Here is a 17,780-nt window from a genome sequence, read left to right on the forward strand (position 1 = left end):
CTCAGTTTTCTCCGTAGAGAACTCGATACCCATTTGAAGAGCCCATGTCGACAAGTTGTCGAGGGTATCTTGTAATGGTCCTTGGAGATCGGCAGCTTTGGGTCCTATAATGGACACAACGCTGTCGTCGGCAAGTTGTCTTAGCGTGCAAGATGTGTTGATACATTCATCAATGTTGTTTACGTAAAAGTTGTATAAAAGGGGGCTTAAGCATGAGCCCTGAGGAAGACCCATGTAACTGAATCGTATTGTCGACAAATCACCATGTGCAAAATACATGTGTTTCTCGGACAATAGATTATGTAAAAAGGTGTTCAAAACCGGCGAAAGACCATGCTGGTGCAGCTTCTTAGATAGGATATTTATAGAAACTGAATCAAAAGCCCCCTTGATATCTAGAAATACTGATGCCATTTGTTCTTTACGAGCAAATGCCATTTGAATTTCGGTTGAGAGCAACGCAAGACAATCGTTCGTTCCTTTACCCCTGCGGAAGCCGAATTGTGTATCTGAAAGTAAACCATTAGTCTCGACCCAATTGTCTAGACGGAAGAGAATCATTTTTTCGAACAACTTCCGGATACAGGAAAGCATAGCAATCGGCCGATACGAATTGTGATCGGAGGCTGGTTTCCCAGGTTTTTGAATGGCGATAACTCTCACTTGTCTCCAGTCGTGTGGAACAATATTACCCTCGAGGAACTTGTTAAACAAATTCAGCAAGCGCCTTTTGGCAGAGTCAGGAAGATTTTTCAACAAGTTGAATTTAATTCTGTCTAACCCCGGGGCCTTATTGTTACACGACAAGAGCGCAAGTGAGAACTCTACCATCGAAAACGGTGTTTCGTTTGTATTCGAAGTCGCGGCGCGGGATATCTTCTGTTCCGGAACAGAATCAGGACATACTTTTTTAGCGAAATCGAATATCCAGCGGTTAGAATATTCCTCGCTTTCGTTCGTTGTGTTTTGGTTGCGCATTCGTCGGGCTGTGTTCCAAAGAGTGCTCATCGATGTTTCTTTTGTTAATCCGTCAACAAACCGTCGCCAGTAACCTAGTTTCTTTGCTTTAACTAAGTTCTTCATTTGCTTATCTAGCGCTGCGTAATTTCTATAATTATCAGGTGTTCCATATTTTCTGAACTTTTTGAATGCTAAAGATCTTTTCGCGTTCAGTGATGAGCACTCTTTGTCCCACCACGGGTTGGGAGGACGAATGTTAGTATTCGCGCCGGGTATACGTTTCGTCTGAGCTTGAATCGCAGTGTCGAGAATCAAGCCAGCCATAAACGTATACTCTTCCTCCGGAGGAAGTTCTTGTGTTGTTTCTAGTTTCTCAGATATCGATATTGCGTAGCATTTCCAATCAATATTTCGTGTGAGGTCATACAAAACATTGATTGTTTCCGATGGTCTTAATCCGCTGGCGATTGAAATTACGATAGGCAGATGATCGCTACCGTGGGGATCAGGGATTACCTTCCACGTGCAATCCAACCGTAGCGATGTCGAGCAGAGGGATAAGTCCAGCGCACTTGGTCTTGCTGGTGGTGCGGGAATTCGTGTCATTTCTCCCGTATTCAAGATTGTCATATTGAAGTTGTCGCAAATATCATGGATCATAGCTGATCTGTTATCATCATGAAGACAACCCCATCCCGTACCGTGAGAGTTAAAGTCTCCTAAAACTAACGTCGGTGTGGGAAGAAGTTGCATGATACTGCTGAGCCAGTGGTACCCAACTGAGGCTCTAGGGGGAATATAGATGGAAGCAATACAAAGGTCCTTGCCTTTAATTGTGACATGACATGCGACAACTTCAATACCTGATATCGAGGGGAGGTTAATTCGAAAGAAGGAATAGCACTTTTTGATCCCCAAAAGTACTCCTCCGTAGGGATTATCTCGATCCAGGCGAATAATGTTAAAATCGTGGAAGTTTAGTGATACATCAGAAGTTAACCAAGTTTCGCACAATGCAAATGCGTCACATTTCAGATTATTTACTAAGTATTTAAAAGGATCTATTTTCGGGATGATACTTCTACAGTTCCACTGTAAAACAGTGATCGAATCCTTGACCTCGTTCGAAAAATTAGCCATCGAAGGAAACGATTGCTGAGAGGAGGGGCCATTTTGCAGTCAGCTGCATCAAAAACATTTTAACTTTTGGCAGGAAAGTCATCAAAATACCTTTTAGGGGGTCAGAAATGTTGAAGACGGAAAATATAAAGTCCACAATGTCGCTGAATTTTACAAGTCCAGCACTTGATGTGTTTTCTGGTTCCTTGGGGACTTTCGGGGTTTTGGGTGTCCCCGGAAGTGTTGGATATTCTTTCTCCGATTTCAAGTCTCCGGAACTAGGAGCTTTTGGCTTCTTCTTTTCGTTTTTTTTACCAACACTTCCTTCTGCTGTTACTTTTGGAGGGCCTTCAAGAGATATCTTCGAACCCTTTCTAGGGAGTTTAGGAGATGATATATTTTTCCTCTTCCTAAAACTACGAGGGACAGTTGAAGATGTACCTTCTTGAGGATCGTCAGAGTCGCAATCGTCCGTAGACAAACAGGTGTAGGGGTTCTGTTCAGGTGGTGTGGCGATTTTCAGCATTTCTGCGAACGAGCGGTTTGATCGTTGCTTGAGAGATCGTTTCAAATGATCTCCACGCAATTTATACGCAGAACATGCTGTGAGGTCATGCGGGGCCGCCCCACAGTAAAGACACTTTTCAATGTCTCTATCGCAAACGCCATCCGCATGACTCTCTCCACACTTCGAGCAGCGGGGCCGATTTCCACAATGGGAAGCTGTGTGTCCTAGTTGTTGACAACTAGTGCAATTCATTACCCGTGGTACGAAAAGTCGTACAGGTAGACGAACCCTGGCCAGGAGAACGAATTTCGGCAAAGCCGAGCCGGAGAAGGTCACCCGATACGAGTCCGAGTGGGGATAAGACTTTGTCCCATCCGCGGCGATCGATACTGAATGCAAACGTTTGCAGTCCAGTATCTTGACATTCTTAAGCAAGGGATCTTTAAAACATCCGACCCCATGTTTGAGAATGTCCTCGCATGTCAGACTTGGATCCGTGATCACTCCGTCTATCTCGACTTCGCGAGCTGGTATGTAAACGCGGTAGTCCCGCGTAAAGTGATCGTTTCGAGCGATCTCATTAGCATGTTTCAGACTGGTCAACGAGACCCTGAGCTTATCGGGACGAATTTTTGAAATAGATTTCAATGTTGCATATTTCGACTCCAAGTCTTTAGATATTTTCAAAATATTAAGCGGTTTATTCTTCTCTTTGGTCCGAAAATAAACCACATAAAGGCCGGCCGAGGGTGAAGGCTCTTCGGGATACTGTTTAACCCGGTGAGTCTTACTATTTGGAGCAGATTTAGAATCTGTTTCCATTTTATCTTCGGGGGGCAGGGTAGAATTTAATGGACTTGCCATAGCGCGGTTGAGGTTCCGCGCAAATTATAGGGGGAGTCAAAATATAAGACGATAAAGGGACACGAAGGGAAAAATATATTATACTTAGCTAATGATCCGTAGCAACTCGGCCGCTGAGGCCAAGCGTTAGTTACGACCTCCGAGAATTAATATGTACACAGCAGCGGTTCACGGCACCACACTGAACGTCGGTTCACTGATCTTATTGTTTTAACACAATAGCACCCGGCACTGTCTAACGGTATTTATTGTTTATACTGTATTGATCTACTGCACAAGCTCACGAACAAAAGATCTGATATTAAATGACCTTGAAACGGATTAGAATGGATTAACGCACAGCTGCTCTAATGCAAACTACCATCCGATCGATACGACGGTCACGAAAGGAATGAACAACATATTTTTCAACTACTTGAATATATGCAAATCAAAAACCATATTGGTTGAATCAAAAAGAAATTAGTTAAATCAACTATCGCAAAAATCAAAAACTGCGATATCGCAATTTTATGATCGAAGGGTTCTCCGTGTACCATTTTTGAAAAATTAGATCATCTTCACATCTTGTTCTATGACAGCAAACTTTTGAATTTGCAGTTTTTTCATTCATCACCCTGAATTCCGGAACCGGAAGTCAGATCGATACCAAATTTGAAAAATTTCTTTCATTTGAGCCTAAGTTTGTAAAATCGGTTCAGTCATCTCGGAGAAAAGTGAGTGCATGTTTTCATCACACACTGTGTCTCCGCACCTCTGTGTCTCAGCACTTCTTTGCGTTCGCTCCTCGTTGTCTTTGCACCTCTGTGCATACTAACGGGATGGCCTTCGTTGCCTGCATCCAATTCGGAAACGCCACGAACATTGGTTACACACCAGTCTGTGCTTGCACCTTCGCGTTTTGCAATGGCACCAACAGGTTATTTAGCTAGAGTTGTCTTCAATGACAACAGGTTATTTTCCTATAGCTAGTTCGGTTCAATGCATAAGGCACTGGTCTTACAAACCAGCTGTCGTATGTTCGAGTCCCGACCTGGAAGGATTCGTAGTGTCAGTAGAATCGTAGCAGCAGCCATGCATTGGTTCTGTACACGCTGAATCGGCTGAGAAGTCTGTTGAAACAGAAGGTCAAATTCACTACAGGAATGTAATACCAAGGCTTTGATTTTTTAGAGTTGTCTTCGTCTCGATAACAGCCGTTAATTCACGAGCCAGTAACAATGAAACACAATCTATTTTGTTTGAATACTTTTTACTGAAAGAAATACCAAAAATAGTCATTTCTTATTTGTCGAAGTGGTAGTCGCCAGAAGAGCACATTAATTCAAAGCATATTCCTCAGATACGCCGGCGGTGACGATTCTCATTCTTCTCTTGAAATCATCGGTACCATTTGCTATCTTCTTAGTTTCGAAGTTACCGTTTAACTAGAATCCAGCATTTCTCTATTGGGCGAAGCTGTAGAAAGTTTGGTGGATTGGATGCTTTTGACACATATTTGACATCTTGTACCTTTCATCATACCAGGACGGATTTGGCATAGGTTTAAGAGACCACAATAGAACTGGAGAGCAGGCATGGCTTAAACACGGATTCGTTCTGCACGGTACTCACCTTCACTCATGAGCACAACACCAGGAGTATTGAATGCTACGCTTCGTGTCCGTGTTGAAAAACAAACACCGAACGCAGCAGAAAAAGCACCCGTAGCTGTGCTCGTGTAACTTCCAAGCAACGGTGTTTGGATTTTCGGGCAACACTGAAGTCGAGTGTCCCTGACTTTGGCAAACACCGAAGCCGAGTGTTTCCGATTTTGCCTTATACGTTGCTTGTACTATAATCGCCTATACCACCACGGTATGACGAAAAATGCGTTTGAATGATTTATTCTTTTATCATCAATACGCGTTTGATTGAATTCAATTGATTGACAATATAACCAACGCATGAGTGCTCTTCGGTGCCTTCGCTAAATTCAAAACACTCGGCTCCAGTGTTTAACGAAATTGAAAACACGCGGTTCCGGTGTATGCCGAAGCTTGAAACACCAGTTCCGAAAATAACACATCGCCACGGGCTCCGTGGCCTCGGATATTGCATTTCGTGTTTCTCTTTGTGCACTGGCACGCAATGGCAATGCCATTGCATTCTCAATACACGCGGTGGCGGTGGTTATATGAAGCACGCTGTGCAGTGTAGTGTTTGGACACAGTGATACCACTTTTCCCTGAAGTCAAATTCGTAGATTTGGCTTCAAGTCTACTTATGCTCGTACATATATGCTCCATTGAGACGAACTTTTCGTGCGGAACTCTTTCGACTGACAAATCATCCTTCCCAATAGAGACAAAACAACTCACTAAATGAGTCTACATGTTTAGAATGAAAATGAGTAAATACCAAATACAAAAAAAATCAAAAGATGCGTAAAATTAATAGTTTGGAATTCCAAGCGATAAAGGCAGACTAAAAATAAATAAGTAATCGGTGACGATAGATGTTTGATAATTAGACATGAGGAAAAAATATCTCTAACAACGAGGTGACAATATTCAATCATTTTTCTTTGTTATCTAGAGAAAAAATAAAAAAATGAATGGTCAATAATTTTTTTAAGAAATCATGTTAAATCCGTAGATTTTGAGTGGTCTATCCGTAGATCCGTAAAAAAGATAGAAATCCGTAGATCTACGGATAAATCCGTAGGGTTGGCATCGCTGTTTGGGCATGCCTGCTGGAGAGTCGTGGCTTCTGAAAAATACTAGCAGCTTCAACAACTGCATATGCCCTGCCAAATCAAATACTTCTTCGGGAATTTGGACACCTTCTTTGTCCGGTAATACTCGGTAATTTTTTCACTTTGTACGTCCTTGCCTCTGCTTCTCTTCTCGTACATATTATTATGATTTCCCAAGCTTTGAGAGCCACATTTCGCACAGAAAGATTGGTATTTATCTTTCTCAATAATGGCTACCACCTTCTTGTCCATTTATCGGAGATATAAAGTATTGAAACAACAAAACTTCTGGCATCACTGTATGCCTCCATTGATTTTCTACCTTATTTCTGGATCAACATTACATTAGGTCCTAAGTGCAAATAACAGATCCTCCTTGTTTACTTTCTCTTTCAATTATTACGGTACTCTATTTGCAGAGAATAATGACTAAAACTGTTATATTTGATTCTACACTGTAGAAATTAGCGAAAACTACAGGAATATTCCGTAATAATTGAAAGATAAAGCAAACAAAAGAATCTGTCATTTGTCCTCAAGACCTAATCATATATTCATCGAGAATTATTTTTGTATAAATGACTTATTTTGTAAGATCAAGTTAAAAATAAAAAAGACTTTAAAAAAAATTCGAGTATTTTCTTTACTGTAGAAAAACAGTGAGGTTTTTGTGACTTTCATCAAGCATAGCCTAGTCATAGCAAACTTCATTAAGGAAAAAACATTCATTACACATTCCATTAAGCTCCCATCGCACCTAATATTAATTTTCTAGAGCCAACGATCAAACGAGTTTATGACTACTTTACTTGACAACTGTGTAATTGCAGATTGCTCAAGTTCATTTGATGGCTTTTCACTGAGCACCAAACATTATTAGTATCCTTCAAAGCGCATTAGCACAACACATCGAGTGATACTCAGTACAACTAATCACATCGTATGCTAACACACTCCAACCGAGGAGAGGATGTATATTTCACAATCGTTGCTACCTCATTTTTTAAACCGCAGATTACGCCATCTTTGCGCGTGGTCTGATGAGAAACTGATTCCGCGTTAAAGCGTGTTTCCCAACGAACGAATGAGTGGTCCGTCTTCAGCTCAAGGTAGTGAAAGATGCCATAATATTTTAATGAATTAATTAAATTAATCATTCACTGCCCACCCAATAGTATTTAAATTGCTTACTTATAGACACTCTGGACCAAATGATCAGGTGCAATTATAGTGACAATAGAATCTAAACAAGCATGATCGAAAATGATCGATAGGTTTATTTGTTTTCTTTGGAGTTCATTAAGCTATTATGTATAACTCTAAACGCGGGCACGAATAGGAAAAAAAAAGTACATTTTCCTCCATTCAGGTTATTTGAAACTTCTGATCGACGATGTTTCTAGTTCCGATCGGCGCGTCTTCTCACGCCGGTCAGTCAGCTGTGGCGGAACATGTTTTAACCATAGAGTTGATGCGTGTTTTTCCAGCTGGCTTGCTCTTTCTCGTGGCCCTGGCACTCGTATCGGTTACTGTTTGATATGAATACTAACTGGTCGAACGATAGTGAGAGTACCCCGCAAGGAAACTCCTCCCCACACCAGAGGGCTTGTCGCCGGCTGTCGATCCGGTACGTTGGCTGCATTTGAACCGCTTCGAATTGCGTGCGTCCGCAACGAGCTCGATTACAGCCGGTAATTTCATTTGATTAGAGGGTTTCTGGTAGTACTTGGGCTTCATTTTTCTTGTTTTATCTTTTGTGAGCGGAAAGCAGAAAACCTTCTCATAATACTGACGGGTTTGAGATCAAAAGATGCCTCCCAGTCAAGCGAATTAATCAGCAAAGCTGACTAAGTCAGCGAAACCTGTTGTAACGAGGAAGAAAGTGAAATTTTGTCGTAATGTAAAATTAATTAGAAAGATGCGTGTGAGTTGTAGATTTTTCTTGGCGGTCATCAGCGCCAATGCAAATGAGAAAAAATTAAAAGACTAGCTGCGTAATTGCCAGTTCGTGTAAATTCATTCTTCCCGACGGTTACTATTGTTGATTCACATGAGCCTGAATGGTGTAATTATGCCTTTTTCACATAATCTAAATTAACTTACATTCAAGATATCAGACCATCTGCATTTAGTAATTGCAATAGGTGAAAAAAAATCTCATTTAAAAATGGTATACTAAGCAAAATCTATGGGTCATGAGTAATTTCAGAAATGGCTAACAAGTCATCAGAAAGGCTTTTAATTATTCGAATCTATAAATATACCCTGTTTCATGCTTGCTACCTTCAGTCTAAGTTAATCCAATATTAAGTGCGCAAACCGCCATCTACGTCAAGAGAGTTGGATTACATCTAGCATTACTCATCTGGTGCTTTGCGTTTAAAAAAAATATCAACAGCATTGGACAATGGAGAATATCAGCAAATCGGGCCACCGAGAATAATATTGCTTGGATCAGGTTTTTGCAACGGTTATTTCAGAGGCATTCAGCTGCTGGTCGTTCGCATTCGAGCAAAACACACTGGAAAGTAAACAACGATGGGAAACATTTTACAAAATCAGCCATTCTAAGAGCTCTAAATGTTAACTAAAGAACTATAAAGGCTGCTTCTCAGCAAATCGACAATAGAACTCATTAGGTAAGTGCAAATCTAGAATAATTTGATTAGCAGACGTACTTGCGATCCAATGATTCTCGGTTCAAGTCACGGCGGTTGCTATCAGTATTCTTTTTTTGTTTCAACGAATTTATGTCATGGAGTTTTAGACACAATATTAAATATTCTTCCTCGTAAATTTGCGTGAACTACGACGCTCCATTTATGTGCATCTAATAAGATGTAAAATCACAGGATATTTTTTAAGTGTGTAGAATTCAAACACAATCGAGGTCAAATAGTTCTTTTCAGGACTCATTTAGAAAATTCAATATATTTTGAATATGAAATATATTTCAACAAGGCTCAGTAACACAGTGTATATTATGTTCAGCTGTGAAAGAGATGCAATTGCATTCGCCTCAATTAACAACGAGGTGCACAGTGTATGGTAATGTTACATACATCCGAGTACAAATGGCGATACGTAATATTTGGTCAGGCCGGGAGACATCCTTGTAAATCGTAGAAGAAGAATCAGCTGATAACATGTTAGTTTTGTGAACAATCTACCTATTAGGGTCGGCTGTAACTGATTACCGATAGGGTATTTTCGATTAGAATTTATGGTAAACTAGTTCAATGTGTAATGTTTACGTTAGACCCATGTAATGTTTACGTTACATTGAACATAACTTAAAATTGAGTGACACGTCACTCAAATTCATAAAAAGTGCACGTACTCTAAACTTGAGTTACCACCTATCTACTCATTTTTGCGTAAAGGGACGAAATTGTCAAAACTTGAGTAATTTTTACTCAAAATAAGAAAAAAATATTTAATTAAATTATTTTGATATCCCTATGTTGGGCTTTTCACTAAGCATAATTGAAACCACAAAACATCGATGGTTCATGCTTCCAAAACCGGATCTAGAAACGGCAATGGAAAACGACGTATTCTTCCATTCTTTATTCCGATAATGAAAACGCTCTGAACTGCAAGAAGTATTTTTTCACTCAAATATTTAAAAACTCAACGCTTACTCTAATGTATGAAAAAATGCGAGAGAACTCATGGCAAAGAGTTTAATTTACACAAATCCATACTCAAATTTTGACACATTGTTCCAGTTTATGAATTTGAGTAATCGCAACTCAAACCATGAGTTATGTTCAAAGAGCGTGTACACCCTCATTGAGCATAACTCAAAATAGAGTGACACATCACTCAAATTCATAAAAAGTGCACGTACTCTAAACTTGAGTTACCACCTATCTACTCATTTTTGAATTAAGGGACGAAATTGTCCAAACTTGAGTAATTTTTACTCAAAATAAGAAAAAAATATTTTGTTCAAAATTTGAGAAAGTTCAACTCAAAATTTGAGTTCCTTGCTCTCAAAATGAAGAAACTTTGCTTCGTTATTTTCATATACAAAGTTATTCTTCTTTTTTTTGAATGCGCAAAATAGTGATTCAAAACCGATTCCTTTTTTAAAGGTTTGGAGTCAAAATTGAATTATTTTGATATCTCTATGTTGGGCTTTTCACTAAGCATAATTGAAACCACAAAACATCGATGATTGACGATGATTCATGTTTTCAAAACCGGATCTACTGCAAGAAGTATTTTTTTTCACTCAAATGTTTAAAAACTCAACGATTACTCTAATATATGAATAAATGCGAGAGAACTCATGGCAATGAGTTTATTTTACTCAAATACATACTCAAATTTTGACATATTGTTCCAGTTTATGAATTTGAATAATCGCAACTCAAACCTTGCGTTATGTTCAAACAACGTGTAGGTTAGTGACAGTAGTAGTTTTGCAATCGTTGCTAAGAGGGACTCGGAAGAACAGCGGCGACGTAAAATAATTGTGCAGAAAGAAAAAAAGAGTTTTGTCAGTTACGTCATTTATACCAGTATATCTCCGGAACCGGAAGTAATAGCCACTTTGAACTTGATTTACAACCTTTCAAACTTTCAAAGCAGCCAAAGCTTTTATAAATCGGCTCAGCCATCTCCGAGAAAATTATGCGGAAAGAAAATAATGCGTTTTGTCGGTTGCGTCACTTATACCATTATATCTCCGAAATCAGAAGTTTTCGCCTCTTGATATTAGATTTTGATTCATAAGCTTTGGTAGTAGCTAGGAACCAGTAATAATGAAGCCGTGGAATTTTCAAATCGCTAGATATTTGACTTCGTCCTGTCGCGCCGCGTTCTTCCGATACACTGCAAACGATACTCCCTTTTCAACGACAGAATTTTCTTTTGCTTTTTTTTCGTGCAATATCGTGGAGCAGTAAAAACGATACTCTCTTTTCAATGAAGGAATTTTCTCTTGCCCTCTTATCGTGAAATAACAATGCCTCAATGCGTGATACAATCAAATACAACTTACTTAAAAATCTTCCTGATATCGCAAAAAGCGTCTGTTAAACTTATTCAACAAGTACGTCAATAAGAACTTTGTTCCTCATGACTGGAGACAAGTGAGGGTTATCGCTATCCAGAAGCCGGGAAAATGAGTCTCCGACCACAACTCGTATCGGCCGATTACGATTTGGAAACTGTTTGAAAAAATGGTTCTGTTTCGTCTCGGCTGTCCCGGGTTGACGGTTCCATGCATAGGGCACAGGTCTTACAAACCGCAGTTATCGCATGTTCGATCCCCGACCTGGAAGGAATAGTAGTGTCAGTAGAATCGTAGCACCAGCCATGCAATGGTTCTGTACACTTTGAATCGGCTGCGAAGTCTGTTGAAACAGAAGGTCAAATTCCACTGCAGGAATACTAAGGCTTTGCTTCGTCTCGACTAATGGACGGAAACAAATGGATTGCTTTCAGACACACAATTTGGTTTTTCGTTAAGGCAAAGGAACGAACGATTTTTCTTGTGCTCTCAAGAAACAAATGGCATCAGTATTCTTGGACATAAAGGAAGCTTTTGATTCAGTTTCTATAAAAATTATCTCGAACAAGCTGCACAAGCATGAACAACTTTTAGTACAACTTATTTTCTGAAAAAGTACACGTTTTTTACGCATCAGCCCCCTTCAGTACATATTTCAGTTTCAGCTTACATCCACTAAAACATTTGATTAGCAACAAACACATTCCTATATGGATTTCCTCTTGCAGCAATTATTGCGATATAAAGATTTACGTACCTTCTATAAGTAAACCCGAAAAAAGGAACATTTAAATTAATACGCGAAAGGCAATGGATATGGAATGTTGTCGTAAAACTATTTATTTTTCCGGAAAACTGCTCTTGTAACAGAAAATATTTAGTTTTGTTTATTCTGTGTAGCGCAATCTAATACAAATCCATTGAAGCAGTGTTGCTAACTTTTTTATTAGGGAATTGAAATCTACATCCCTAATGAAATATCTACATATTAGGGAATTGAAATCTACATCAAATGTTGGTAAAAAAATTATCAAAATTGATATTTCATCCAAAAAGTTTGGCTTAACGTTCGTTTGAGAATAAATTATTGCTAAAAAGATTGTTTGAAACTCAATCGTGCAAGCCACTTTGATGAACTGGTTGCACTGCATATATGAATACATAGATCTATGACATACGTACCAAATAAAATGTACGTAATACACAAATTACCAACACAAGTTATCTTGGTTTACTCTTGATCCTTAATCTTAATCTTGATCCTTAACTTGTAGATGATGGTGTGGTATCTATCACAGGAGCCAAGTCTACTGATCTGCAAGGACCATTACAAACTACCTTGGACACTTTGTCTACATGGGTATCGAGTTGTCCACGGAGAAAACTGAGCTGGTAGTATTTTCTAGGAAGCATGAATCTGCACAACTACAGCTTAATCTAATGGGTCAAACTGACAGGTATTCTTCCGTTGAAAAAAACGTTTTTGAGATCTCCCATATTGACAGCTCATTCGATGTAGTGTCTTAAATCCTTTGGCCATCGGAACCAGATTTATGACCTTGTACTTTGACTTTATGTCACATAACAATATTCCTCCTTCGACAATCCTTACCGTGTTCATTTCTTTGATAATTTTAATTCTGCGATTCAGCTCTCATACAGTCCGTGTGCTGTACTATTTCAAAAACACGCACACGAAGTCTGAAGCACACGCTCATGTGCCGTGTTGCTACTAGATCGAGAATCCTATGCTTCGAAGAACCAGCTCGCGATACTGGTTCATCTGCTGGCTCATGAGCTGGAATGGGGAGCTAGCTCGTGAGTTGGCTCATGTGCTTACTTGAGTGTCGGTTTTTTCTTTTTTTAATAATATAATATAATTTTTAAGCACACAGTGTCCGCTCTTGTATTGTCTCTTGTCAGTAGGTGGACTACACAAATAGCACACGCTCATGAGTCTGGTTTGAAAAGCACAACACACGAGCTTAATAAGCACACACTGCAGGTATAGGACATCACTGAGCTCGGACATCACTGATTTGCGGAATTCCGGATCCCTCAAGTGATCCAAAATATTTTTAATGACAAATTTAGAGAAGTTGATTGTAATGTTTTACACTGACGGATCATATGAAATGTTCACCACCTCCTTTAAACTCAGTTTTCTAGCTTGGCTTGGTTTGGGTCCATCTTTATCGATATATATTTTGTCTAAGCGGAATGAATGCAATGAGTATAATAGTTGTTTTATGTTTCTCATTCGGCTCATCAGTGCATTAGTGGATTATTTCGGACTGCTAGTGCCACCTCGCGAAACAACATGATCCGCTAAGCAGACGTACAGTAAATGATTTTTAGCTTTCTTATATAGAAAAGTTATGCAATCACTGTTCAAACCGACTTTTGAACCGGGCCCGCAGGGTCGAGTGTCATATGTCATTCGACTCAGTTCGTCGAGCACGCAAAATGTCTGTGTGTGTATGTATATATGTAACATTTTTTTGCACTCACTTTTCTCGGATATGGCTGAACCTGTTTTCAAATGAAAGTTCTTGTAATCCCATACAAAGTTCCTGGATTTGATTCGAATCCGACTTCCGGTTCCGGAATTACAGGGTGATATGTGCAAAAAAAAAGATAATAAGTGCACTAACTTTTCTCAGAGACGGCTGAAACGATTATCACACACTTTGATTCAAATGAAAGGTATAATTGTCTCATACAAAGTTCCTGAATTAGTGAAAATAATTCTTATTTCAAATTACTTACACACTTTTCTCAGAGATGGCGTGACCGATTATAACAAAATTAGGTGAAATGAAAGGTCTCACAATCCCAAACAAAACTCTAAAATTATTCAGGATCTGATTTCCGATTTCGGAATTATAGGGAAAAATGTGTTAAAAATTTGATACCGTCACTTAAACCGGCGTAACAAATAATGTAAATCTGTTTCTAATCTGGGCTCGAAATTACTCCTATTGGTAGCCATTATAAGTAGACAATTGAATGAATCGATTTTGACTATCCTGGTTCCGATTTTCCTATTCCGGAAATAAGAAAATCTTACTCACTTTTTTCAGCGATGGCTTGATCAATTTGCCCAAACTCAGGTTAAAATGAAAGGTCTTGTAGTCCCATATTGAATTCCTGAATTTCGTCCGGATCCGACTTCCGGTTACGGAATTACAGGGTGAAGTTTGTTAAAATATGTATACTGTCACTAAAAGCGGCGAAGTAAAACACATAAAGTAATTGCTAAACTCTCCTCAAAACTTTTCCAATTGATAGTCATTGTTATAAGACGCACTCTAAAAAATTTTGAATTTTACGGGTGACTAAGTGACCTCATACGATGTAATTCATAAAGATCTAATTTGTCAAATGACGGAAAATTTTATTTGTAATGACTTAGTGTTAGAATAGCTTGAATTTTACTGGTTTCGACTGTAACTTGCATTCTGCTAGCAGGTGCGAGTGTATGAATTTAAATGTACCTTTTACCAACACTTTTCTCGAACCGACTTCGATTATACCGGTTCCCGGATTCCGGTTTCGGTAGTTCCTGCAATAGTGGAACTGACTTCGTTTACTCAGATATGGCCTTTTTGTTTTTCAAGAGTCAAAGAAAATTGTTTTGTGGAATACGCATATTTTGCACTGAAGGCTGATTTCTTTCCTGATGTCTCAGACGAAAACAAAATTGACGACTTTATGGTTCCAAGCATGTAGATGCCAAAACCTAAATTATATTAGTGAAGCAAAGTCATGGCATTACATTCCTTTTGTGGAATTTGGTCTTTCTGTCTCAACAGACTTCACAGCCGATTCATAGCGTACAGAATCATTGAATGGCTAGTGCTATACGATCCTACTTCCACTAAGAACCCTTCCAGGTCGGGACGCGAACATACGGCAACTGGCTTGTAAGACCAGCACTGTATGCCAACCTGGGCTACCATATAGTATATTGCGTTTCAAAGTATGAGGGACATTCATTGCAAATTTTGACTAACCTTGTGTAAGCGGAAGTCCCACTGTGCTCTCTCCAAAGAGCCCGCCGCACGAACGAATGACTTTCTCTCTTCTATTTGCCGTTCGTGGCTTGTAACCCCGTCGAACTCACTTGAGTTTATTTAAACTGACTTTTTCCCGTCCTGGAGCAGCAACGCTGCAGCGGCCGCCGTCGCTAAGTTGCACATTGAAAGAGGTAGACTATTTCCACTGTTGTTGTTTTCTTTCTACTTTGTGTGTATTCTTCACGATTCCGACTTTACATTTCTGCGCGGCTTGGGCCGCTGATGGCTTGCACAATTGGTATTCTACGGGAGTAATTCTTCATTGGAACACCTTTTCACACGCGCGTACACACACTGCCAACTTCAGATAACTAACACACAAACAGACCACTGATCGTGTTCGGGGACTGGTTTTTTAAGTGAAAATAAAAATTATAGTTAACTTTTTTGCATGCAAAATTGAGGCAACAAGCGGTTTTTTCAATTTCTTTTCCTCTTTGAGATTAAATACTGATGTGTGATGTATTGGTTTATTATGCATAAACGGGTATTGAAAGTGACGAGCCGCAATCCGCACAATTGGCGCAGAGCTGGTTGGGTTAGCTTGGTATAAGAACATTCGACAAATCTTCACTAGTCCAACATCACTGAACTATCCAGCATGGAATCTGAAGTATAGCAAAAATACCATCTGCGCGATTCATTTGTGATATTCAATTAATATTTTCCAGACATGTTTGCAGGTATCCTGTGGTAACCTCAATCCATCATCCATGCACATAATCAACCGCGAGAGTCACGTACAACATACCGGTCGCTACAATTCATCATCAAATTGTACCTGCGGATATCGATTATCCTGGAATGCTACTCGGCGCTCAAAGGAACAGACAGAAATGCAGTTCCATCATAGCAGACGCCATATTTTCACACACATAAAACGCGAGTCAGCTCGTTCTTCTCGTACTGGCTGATCCCTTTGTCAGTGGCAAACGATTGCACAGGCTGAGAAGACCGATTATAATACGTTAAGCCAGAACACAGATCAAGAAAAATATAATTTATTACAGAATGTATAACGAAGGTATAGGCACTAGAAAAATGAAAACCAACAAAAAAAGATCTAAAGCGTGAACGCAAGAAGAGTCTTCGGCGTACAACCGCGGACACGTCCGTCGAGAACCGTTGAATCGATCAAACTAACGAATGGATCGCGATCACAACCTGCTCGGAACTGGTTTTCAACCGTAACAATAGCGGTCGGCGCTCTCCATGGCTCTCGCGCAAATACAAACAGAACCAGAAAAAATTAAAACGGATGCGGCGTTACGCCTATGATGTAAAAGCAACATAAGCTCGTGCACTCTGGGGTCTGAGGTGTTTGCTTCAACCTCAACAGGTAAATCGGTTATATGGGTTTAGTCAGTTTCATTGAATTGACTTTACTTCTATGTGTTTGTTGCTACGGTATCATCGCATCAAAATACGTAACACTGCGCTCGTTTGGTTTGCGTCTTGGTTGTTGATAAAGCGTTACAGATTGCATGGTGTCGCATGTTGCCATTTTAATTAAATGTTAATATTTATTGCATTATGATACGATTTTACATTGTTGTGATTTAAGTTGGGTGTTTAAGGTGGACCGTCTGAATCATACATTATAACATCATTTGCTTCCGCAATTTTATGATTTTTGTAAAAATGATTGTAAAACTATGGTCTTTTAAGTAAGAGCATCAAGTTGATCGAGAGGGCCAATCAAGTGTCACAATGCATTTTCCCTGTTTCCATTAAGCACAGAGCCGGATCCGGTGTATAGGATAATTATCTTCTTGCAAGATTCTTACATTGTTTGCGCACATATGCTCCCGCATGGCGACGTGCGATAACTCGAGACCTTTTTGCTTCAATTTCTCTTGTCCTCGACGCAGATACAAGTCAGGATTGAGCAAAAACAATGCCACGATTTGTTTTTCGTTCTTTTTGGTCACTTTTTCTACCGAACTACGATTTCAAGGGCCATCGACGATTTTTGACTCTTTAAATAGTTGTATTTACTTCTTGAGTAACGATACCGAGCCACTGCATAATTATTTTTTGTGGGGTGTTTGCATACGAGCATGGCTTCAAAGCGTATTGCGGTTTTAGTGTTCTCGACGAAAGATTGACTTTGACTGAAATTTTTTTCAAAGCGAAATATACAGAGAACGCACCAACAAAAAAAATTGTAAGTCAATATCACCTAGCCTTGGAACAGCTGTACCGCGCAAATGACACACGGAAGTTCTATGAGAATGTGAACCGCTCACGTAGAGGCTAGAGTGACTATAATCAGAGTGGCGACAGCTGTTCGTTTGGAATGACAGCTACCAGTTCCAAACGAGCAAACGACCTGTCATTTCAATGTAAAGCTAATGGAATGTTTTGAATTGTTGCCAACATTACGGATGAGATGTCGTCACTCTGGTTATAGGCACTCTAGTAGAGGCTATACGCCACAGGGCGAAATGTGCAGAGATACCAGTGGTAAGCTTCTCACGAACGAACGTG

The 17,780-nt window shown here is 39.6% G+C and overlaps 1 protein-coding gene across 1 annotated transcript in view; it reads right to left on the reverse strand.

Moving 5' to 3' along the window:
* The window catches only part of LOC131435349 (uncharacterized), a 129,204-nt gene extending 112,768 nt beyond the window's left edge, over window positions 1–16,436 (reverse strand). Inside the window, exon 1 of the mRNA XM_058603142.1 lies at window positions 15,228–16,436. The gene's annotated coding sequence lies outside the window, so the exon portion shown is untranslated. The remainder of the gene's footprint in view (window positions 1–15,227) is intronic.
* Between the last annotated feature and the right edge of the window lie 1,344 nt (window positions 16,437–17,780).

Source organism: Malaya genurostris, chromosome 3 (genome assembly GCF_030247185.1).
Source record: "Malaya genurostris strain Urasoe2022 chromosome 3, Malgen_1.1, whole genome shotgun sequence".
Classification (NCBI taxonomy): domain Eukaryota; kingdom Metazoa; phylum Arthropoda; class Insecta; order Diptera; family Culicidae; genus Malaya; species Malaya genurostris.